The following is an 8,486-nucleotide window of genomic DNA, read 5'->3' as shown; positions in this document are numbered from 1 at the left end:
TTACAGCTGTGACAGTTGCCCTTGTTTCTCCCTAAGCAGGGTAATTACCCAGCGCTGACGCCAGTGTCCCAGCAGCCATGGGTGGGGGGGGTGCAGAGTCAGCAGAATGGAGAGGACAGAAAATGTGTGAAGGTCAATAAAGCAGAAAAAGGGATCTTGTTTGCCTTTTATTTGCCCTTTATTCCAATTATTCCTCTCATTGTACCAAGGGGATGCGCCCTCATCTGCATTTATTCACATCCCTCGTTAACGGGCACAAACCTGATACTGATATTGGCCTACAGGGAACTCTGAGTATCACTCATGTATTATAAGGGATAATGTACCCCCTACTGTAAATGATAAGGATATTAGCAGTCACTGAGGGGTTCTGTGCCCATATAAAGGCACAAGGCTGCAGGCTGAGTTATACAGGGAACTCTGAGTATCACTCATGTATTATAAGGGATAATGTACCCCCTACTGTAAATGATAAGGATATTAGCAGTCACTGAGGGGTTCTGTGCCCCCCATATAAAGGCACAAGGCTGCAGGCTGAGTTATACAGGGAACTCTGAGTATCACTCATGTATTATAAGGGATAATGTACCCCCTACTGTAAATGATAAGGATATTAGCAGTCACTGAGGGGTTCTGTGCCCATATAAAGGCACAAGGCTGCAGGCTGAGTTATACAGGGAACTCTGAGTATCACTCATGTATTATAAGGGATAATGTACCCCCTATTGTAAATGATAAGGATATTAGAAGTTACTGTGGGGTTCTATGACCATATAAAGGCACAAGGCTGCAGGCTGAGTTATACAGGGAACTCTGAGTATCACTCATGTATTATAAGGGATAATGTACCCCCTACTGTAAATGATAAGGATATTAGCAGTCACTGAGGGGTTCTGTGCCCCCCATATAAAGGCACAAGGCTGCAGGCTGAGTTATACAGGGAACTCTGAGTATCACTCATGTATTATAAGGGGTAATGTACCCCCTACTGTAAATGATAAGGATATTAGCAGTCACTGAGGGGTTCTGTGCCCATATAAAGGCACAAGGCTGCAGGCTGAGTTATACAGGGAACTCTGAGTATCACTCATGTATTATAAGGGATAATGTGCCCCCTACTGTAAATGATAAGGATATTAGCAGTCACTGAGGGGTTCTGTGCCCCCCATATAAAGGCACAAGGCTGCAGGCTGAGTTATACAGGGAACTCTGAGTATCACTCATGTATTATAAGGGATAATGTACCCCCTACTGTGAATGATAAGGATATTAGCAGTCACTGAGGGGTTCTGTGCCCATATAAAGGCACAAGGCTGCAGGCTGAGTTATACAGGGAACTCTGAGTATCACTCATGTATTATAAGGGATAATGTACCCCCTACTGTAAATGATAAGGATATTAGCAGTCACTGAGGGGCTCTGTGCCCATATAAAGGCACAAGGCTGCAGGCTGAGTTATACAGGGAACTCTGAGTATCACTCATGTATTATAAGGGATAATGTACCCCCTACTGTAAATGATAAGGATATTAGCAGTCACTGAGGGAACGCCTGTATTGCATTTATTCTCACATTTATTTCTCTATTTAAACTACTTTTCTTATCCTCCAGCCATTCCCCCCTCGGCCGGCTGCGCCCCCCCAGCCATTTATTCAGGTGAGGGATTCTGGGAGGTGATTTCTGCCTTTTCCAGCGATTCTCCTGCCCTCGGTGCATTCTCTTATTAAAATACTTGGCTTTCCCGATGGCAAAATTAAAGGGTTGCTCGTTGCTATAGAGACGAGATTCTGGGTAACCATGACAACCCGACGCTCTAAAGCTTATCGTTTCTATTCAGTGATTCAGAGACTTGTGTCTGGATGGGAAAGTATCCGGCTCAGGCGAGGGATCCGATGGTTGCTAAGGGGGGGGCCGGGGGGCTTTGTATTCTATATTATTGGCCTGAAAGCATTCACTGGCCCGCAGGTATGAGTAACGAGCCCAAATAGCCATGATATCATCCCAGCGCTGCCCGCAGCCTCTTTTATAGGACGTTCTGGCTCTCATTAATTCCTCTGGGTTTCATACCACAAGGATTATTTACCCTTGAAAGTCTTATCCTCCAACCTTATGGCTGCACAGGCGGCAGGAACTACATTTCCCATCAGCCCCAGATTTTTGTTTATCTCCCTTTATCTTCCTTAATTTTTCATCTTCCCTCCAACTGAGTCTTATCAATGTCAATAGCCTTCCTAGTGTGTTATAATCCCCAAACAGGTGAGGAGGTGGAGCATTGTCTGAAAGAACGGGGTCCACTGTGACAGAATGCTCTGTTATACAGATAGCTAGAATCTCAGCCATAAAGCAGGGCAGGACTGCTGCTTACAATGGGGGGGGGGATCAGATAGGATCTGTGCCACTGTGACAGAATGCTCTGTTATACAGATAGCTAGAATCTCAGCCATAAAGCAGGGCAGGACTGCTGCTTACAATGGGGGGATCAGATAGGATCTGTGCCACTGTGACAGAATGCTCTGTTATACAGATAGCTAGAATCTCAGCCATAAAGCAGGGCAGGACTGCTGCTTACAATGGGGGGATCAGATAGGATCTGTGCCACTGTGACAGAATGCTCTGTTATACAGATAGCTAGAATCTCAGCCATAAAGCAGGGCAGGACTGCTGCTTACAATGGGGGGATCAGATCAGATCTGTGCCACTGTGACAGAATGCTCTGTTATACAGATAGCTAGAATCTCAGCCATAAAGCAGGGCAGGACTGCTGCTTACAATGGGGGGATCAGATAGGATCTGTGCCACTGTGACAGAATGCTCTGTTATACAGATAGCTAGAATCTCAGCCATAAAGCAGGGCAGGACTGCTGCTTACAATGGGGGGGATCAGATAGGATCTGTGCCACTGTGACAGAATGCTCTGTTATACAGATAGCTAGAATCTCAGCCATAAAGCAGGGCAGGACTGCTGCTTACAATGGGGGGGATTGGATAGGATCTGTGCCACTGTGACAGAATGCTCTGTTATACAGATAGCTAGAATCTCAGCCATAAAGCAGGGCAGGACTGCTGCTTACAATGGGGGGGGATCAGATAGGATCTGTGCCACTGTGACAGAATGCTCTGTTATACAGATAGCTAGAATCTCAGCCATAAAGCAGGGCAGGACTGCTGCTTACAATGGGGGGGGATCAGATAGGATCTGTGCCACTGTGACAGAATGCTCTGTTATACAGATAGCTAGAATCTCAGCCATAAAGCAGGGCAGGACTGCTGCTTACAATGGGGGGATCAGATAGGATCTGTGCCACTGTGACAGAATGCTCTGTTATACAGATAGCTAGAATCTCAGCCATAAAGCAGGACAGGACTGCTGCTTACAATGGGGGATCAGATAGGATCTGTGCCACTGTGACAGAATGCTCTGTTATACAGATAGCTAGAATCTCAGCCATAAAGCAGGACAGGACTGCTGCTTACAATGGGGGGGATCAGATAGGATCTGTGCCACTGTGACAGAATGCTCTGTTATACAGATAGCTAGAATCTCAGCCATAAAGCAGGGCAGGACTGCTGCTTACAATGGGGGGATCAGATAGTATCTGTGCCACTGTGACAGAATGCTCTGTTATACAGATAGCTAGAATCTCAGCCATAAAGCAGGGCAGGACTGCTGCTTACAATGGGGGGATCAGATAGGATCTGTGCCACTGTGACAGAATGCTCTGTTATACAGATAGCTAGAATCTCAGCCATAAAGCAGGGCAGGACTGCTGCTTACAATGGGGGGATCAGATAGGATCTGTGCCACTGTGACAGAATGCTCTGTTATACAGATAGCTGGAATCTCAGCCATAAAGTGAGATCACTCAGCACGTGGTGCAGGACGAGAGCTGAATTGGAGATGGGGCCCCGGTGCTGCAGGGCCGGGGAGGAGCCGGTGATGTAAGTAAATCCCTGCGCTGTCTCATTATGAGAAATACCTTGCGGTACATCATCAGCGCTGCCACTAACGAGCCTTTAATGAAAGTGATGTCACCTTGTTTTTCTGCTGCAGCAGAGTAAGGAATAACAGCACGGGGAGCCTTGTCCTGCAGCACCGGCCGTGATTGGCTCTGCCTGCTTCCTATGATGTAATCGTGCACCAATCAGAACATAGGACTCGCACAGTACATCTCTGCCTACAGATTAACCCTATTGATACATGGCTGCTTTTACCTGCTTGGTTTTAAAGAGACAGCAGATTTCCAATGTTTCCCTGTCTCTGGCCAATCACACAGCAGTGCAGGGAACCCCCCCCCCCCCAGTGAGAGAAATGGTTCAACCCCAACTAATTTACTATTGCCCTGGGTACAAGTGCAAGGGCACTAAGGTTTCCCCTACACTCTCTGGACCTCTGCACCCAGTATAGGGTGGGACTGGGGTTGGGGGGGTGTGACCCCAGTGGCCCCCACATCCTCTCAGGGGCCCCCAAGCTCCCCCCCTCACCCACCTCCAGCCCCTTCTCCCCCAGTGTGTTGTGTACCTTATACTTGGGGGGAGGGAGGGCAGGGGGGATCGGGTCTGGGTCAGAGGGGATAAGGACCCATAGGGTTAACTTTTCCTAGGGATTGGATAAGAGCCTGGCCTATCGAGTCCTGCAATTTCTGAGACTCACCCTGCAACCCACATTTTTACTTGCTTCGACCTGTTACCCAACCTGACCCGCAACTGCCTTACCCATAGGGGTCGCCACCTTGTCTGGACAAATACCGACCTTACTATATTTTTGCCATTTTTTCCTATTAATGACATTGGCACCAAGCATCTTTTTTACCGGCCAGGATGGTAAAATACCGGCTAGGTGGCAACCTACACGATCAGTTACCCCCTGGAAAACCGACCCACAAACCCGCACCTGAAAATCCCGCAGGTACCTGACCCGCAGCAGAATCTACTGACATAATTGGTTGAGAGGGAGGGGGTTGTTTACCATTCCAGGTTAAGGTGTGACTCTGGCAGTTCTAGATTTGGCCAGGAGGTGTCAGTATTTAGTCTTTATAAAGGGAAGGCATATTGTGCAGGGTCAGACTGGGCCGCCGGGACACCGGGAAAAATCCCAGTGGGCCCCGGCGGCCCAGACCCGACTCTTGCGACGCTCCCCCTGCCCGACCGCTCCTGCCCTGACGCATTAAATTTACGCGCTCGGGGGAGGACGTCGGGTGGGGGTACCCTGCGAGGGGGGTTAGGGGGGCCCCTGCGAGGGGGGGGTTAGGGGACACCTGCAGGGCCCCTGGGGCGGGAGCTCCGGTGGGCCCTTTACCCCCTAGTCCGACACTGATATTGTGTTTCTATTGGCTTTCACCTTTGTATGCTAGGGAGCCTGGGACCAAGGCTTTAGAAAGCAAGGCCCTAAGTCAGGTGAGTCCATAGGTAAGTCAGGGGACGGGGCCCTGTGAATCAGGTACTGTAAGTAGCAGTAGGTGAGCTCTGCTCATAGTACCAGTCTAGAGGGGTAAGGCAGGCAGGGGAGCTGGAAGGAGCAGCTCTGAGCTCCAACACAGGAGGGTAGATTGGAGGTGTCTCTCCCAGGTGATACTGCCTGTTAGTGTAGGGATCATAGGGATTCAGGTTACAGGATTTCCCTGGGGGTGATCCAGGTCCATCAAAGGGTGTCACAAATGTTAAGTTGGATTGTCCCAAGTCTGCCCGCGGGGGGAGTCTGTGTATGATACCCTAAGCAATTCTATATATATTGCCTCCACTCTCTCTGGTTCTATATGAAGACTTTATTTTGTGAGCTAAATAAACATTTGTTATTGGATCAAGTACAGCAAAATGGCTTTGCTTTAAAGTGGGCTGATCCAAAAAGTGTTGGTGGGCGAGGCTCTTTATAACAGTGGGTGTGGCTTAGAATTTTGGGTGCAGTACAGATCGTATCCCACCACTTGTTTTACCCCAAGTTAGGAATTCACTGAATCCACTAAGGCTTGTTTATTCTCAAGGCTGATTCTCACACCACAAACAGGAGTGACTTCTGCTACATTGTTTCAAAAGTCGGAACCACAGAACAGGACAAACCAGCGCTGCATTTGGTTGCAGTTCCACATACATTAAATGAATTTGTGCAGCCACACACCTGGGGGAGAGTGCACACCAGGTCCCCACCGCAGACTCTGTACTTTGTGTTGGGAGTCGGAGTTACGTTGTTAATATTTTATGGCCGTACTTTTAAGGTTGGATTAGGGAGTCGGTACTGCTGATGTGCTGATTTGTGTTCCAGAGCCGCGATGCTCAGCCTTGGGGGGGGGGGTCTATTTGTTACTATATATTCTGCATCTCATGGGCGGCGCAGGAATGGGCTAACGAGCTGCTTGCTAATTACTCCTGGTTCCTTCATTTACTTACTGGGAATCTATCACCTCCCCATGGGTTTGTGCAGCGACATTCCATTATATTCTCCGTACCCCCCCCCCACACACACACACACAGCCCCAGGGTAATATCTGTTTCTGCCCTAATCTTGTCCCTCATCCACCCACACCCCTAACTGTCATACAGTCTGTGCCAACAGGTAGGTACAGTATCCGGAGGCAGGTTGGGGAACCCCCAAAGCTGCTGCTCTATGTACAATTAGGGGGGTGGGACAATGATTCCATAGGGTGGGGAAATGGGTGGGAGATGCACAGGGAATGGGTGGGGGTGTGCAGGGAATGGGTGGGGGTGCGCAGGGAATGGGTGGGGGATGCGCAGGGAATAGGTGGGGGTGCGCAGGGAATGGGTGGGGGGTGCGCAGGGAATTGGTGGTGGGTGCGCAGGGAATGGGTGGGGGGTGCCCAAGGAATGGGTGGGGGGTGCGCAAGGAATGGGTGGGGGATGCGCAGGGAATGGGTGGGGGTGCACAGGGAATGGGTGGGGGTGCGCAGGGAATGGGTGGGGGATGCACAGGGAATGGGTGGGGGTGCGCAGGGAATAGGTGGGGGATGCGCAGGGAATGTGTGGGGGATGCGCAGGGAAATGGGTGGGGGATGCGCAGGGAATGGGCGGGGGGTGCGCAGGGAATGGGCGGGGGATGCGCAGGGAATGGGTGGGGGTGCGCAGGGAATGGGCGGGGGGTGCGCAGGGAATGGGCGGGGGATGCACAGGGAATGGGCGGGGGGTGCGCAGGGAATGGGCGGGGGATGCGCAGGGAATGGGCGGGGATGTGCAGGGAATGGGCGGGGGTGCGCAGGGAATGGGTAGGGGTGCGCAGGGAATGGGCGGGGGATGCGCAGGGGATGGGTGGGGGGTGCGCAGGTGATGGGTGGGGGGTGCGCAGAGAATGGGCGGGGGATGCGCAGGGAATGGGCGGGGGTGCGCAGGGAATGGGTAGGGGTGCGCAGGGAATGGGCGGGGGATGCGCAGGGGATGGGTGGGGGGTGCGCAGGTGATGGGTGCGTAGAGAATGGGTGGGGGGTGCGCAGGGAATGGGTGGGGGGTGCGCAGGGAATGGGTGGGGGGTGCGCAGGGAATGGGTGGGGGATGCGCAGGGAATGGGTGGGGGATGCGCAGGGAATGGGCGGGGTGGTTGATGAAATGGGCGGGGTATAGGTGAGTCTGTAATCCTGGGTAGTCCTTTAGTGGAGAGGGTCAGGGAAGGGAGGGATTTGTAGGTTATTACAGATTTATGCGGCCATAGCCGGCACCAGATGCACCTATTGCTGTGAGTTATTAAAGTGCAAGGGCATATATGGGAATTTGCCCACTGGGCAGCAAATATTGATTAGAATGGATGGGCGAGGGTGCAAATTGGGAACTTGCAACAACAAACTTGGGGGGGCGGGGCCAATAGACTGGCAAAGACCTCACTCCTTTCTTCTAGACTCCAGGGGGGAGGTCACATGATCCTATCCATAGGTGGGCACTACATAGCATCACTAGTGGGGCTCTCCCCCCATCATTCCACCTGCCCTGCAGGTCACACAAGAAGGGGTATGTTTACTAAGAATGGAGATAAATATCACCTGTAGCAACCAATTGGGTCTTTGCTTTGATTTCTAACTTGTAGGTGACTGTTCAAATCTTATTGCTCCCCATGGGTTTGTGCAGGAACATTCCATTATATTCTCCATACTGCACTTCTCCGTACCCCCCCACACACGCAGCCCCAGGGTAATATGGGTTCCTGCCCTATAGGTCGAAAGTATCCATTCCATGGGGTAATAAGCCCCTTGTACCATTATATTTGTCCTCCATTTTATTAACCCATGCCCAACCCTAAATCCTATGGCCAAGTGACCAAGTGTGTGCCCCTCAATGCCCGAATGGCAGCAAATCCTACACCCCCAATTAAACCACTGTCACATGATCTGCGCCATTTGCAGCCAATCAAGAGACTGAGCCATAGGGATTGCATCAGTGATATCACAATATGCCCAACCCCCCCCCCATCACATCTTATTGCCCCCCCCTCATCCTCCATCTGTCTATAACATTATCCAGAGAAGATAAACCAACACTGCAGATAACACGGC

This window comes from Xenopus tropicalis, chromosome 5 (genome assembly GCF_000004195.4).
Source record: "Xenopus tropicalis strain Nigerian chromosome 5, UCB_Xtro_10.0, whole genome shotgun sequence".
Lineage (NCBI taxonomy): Eukaryota > Metazoa > Chordata > Amphibia > Anura > Pipidae > Xenopus > Xenopus tropicalis.
This window is presented reverse-complemented; position numbering follows the sequence as displayed.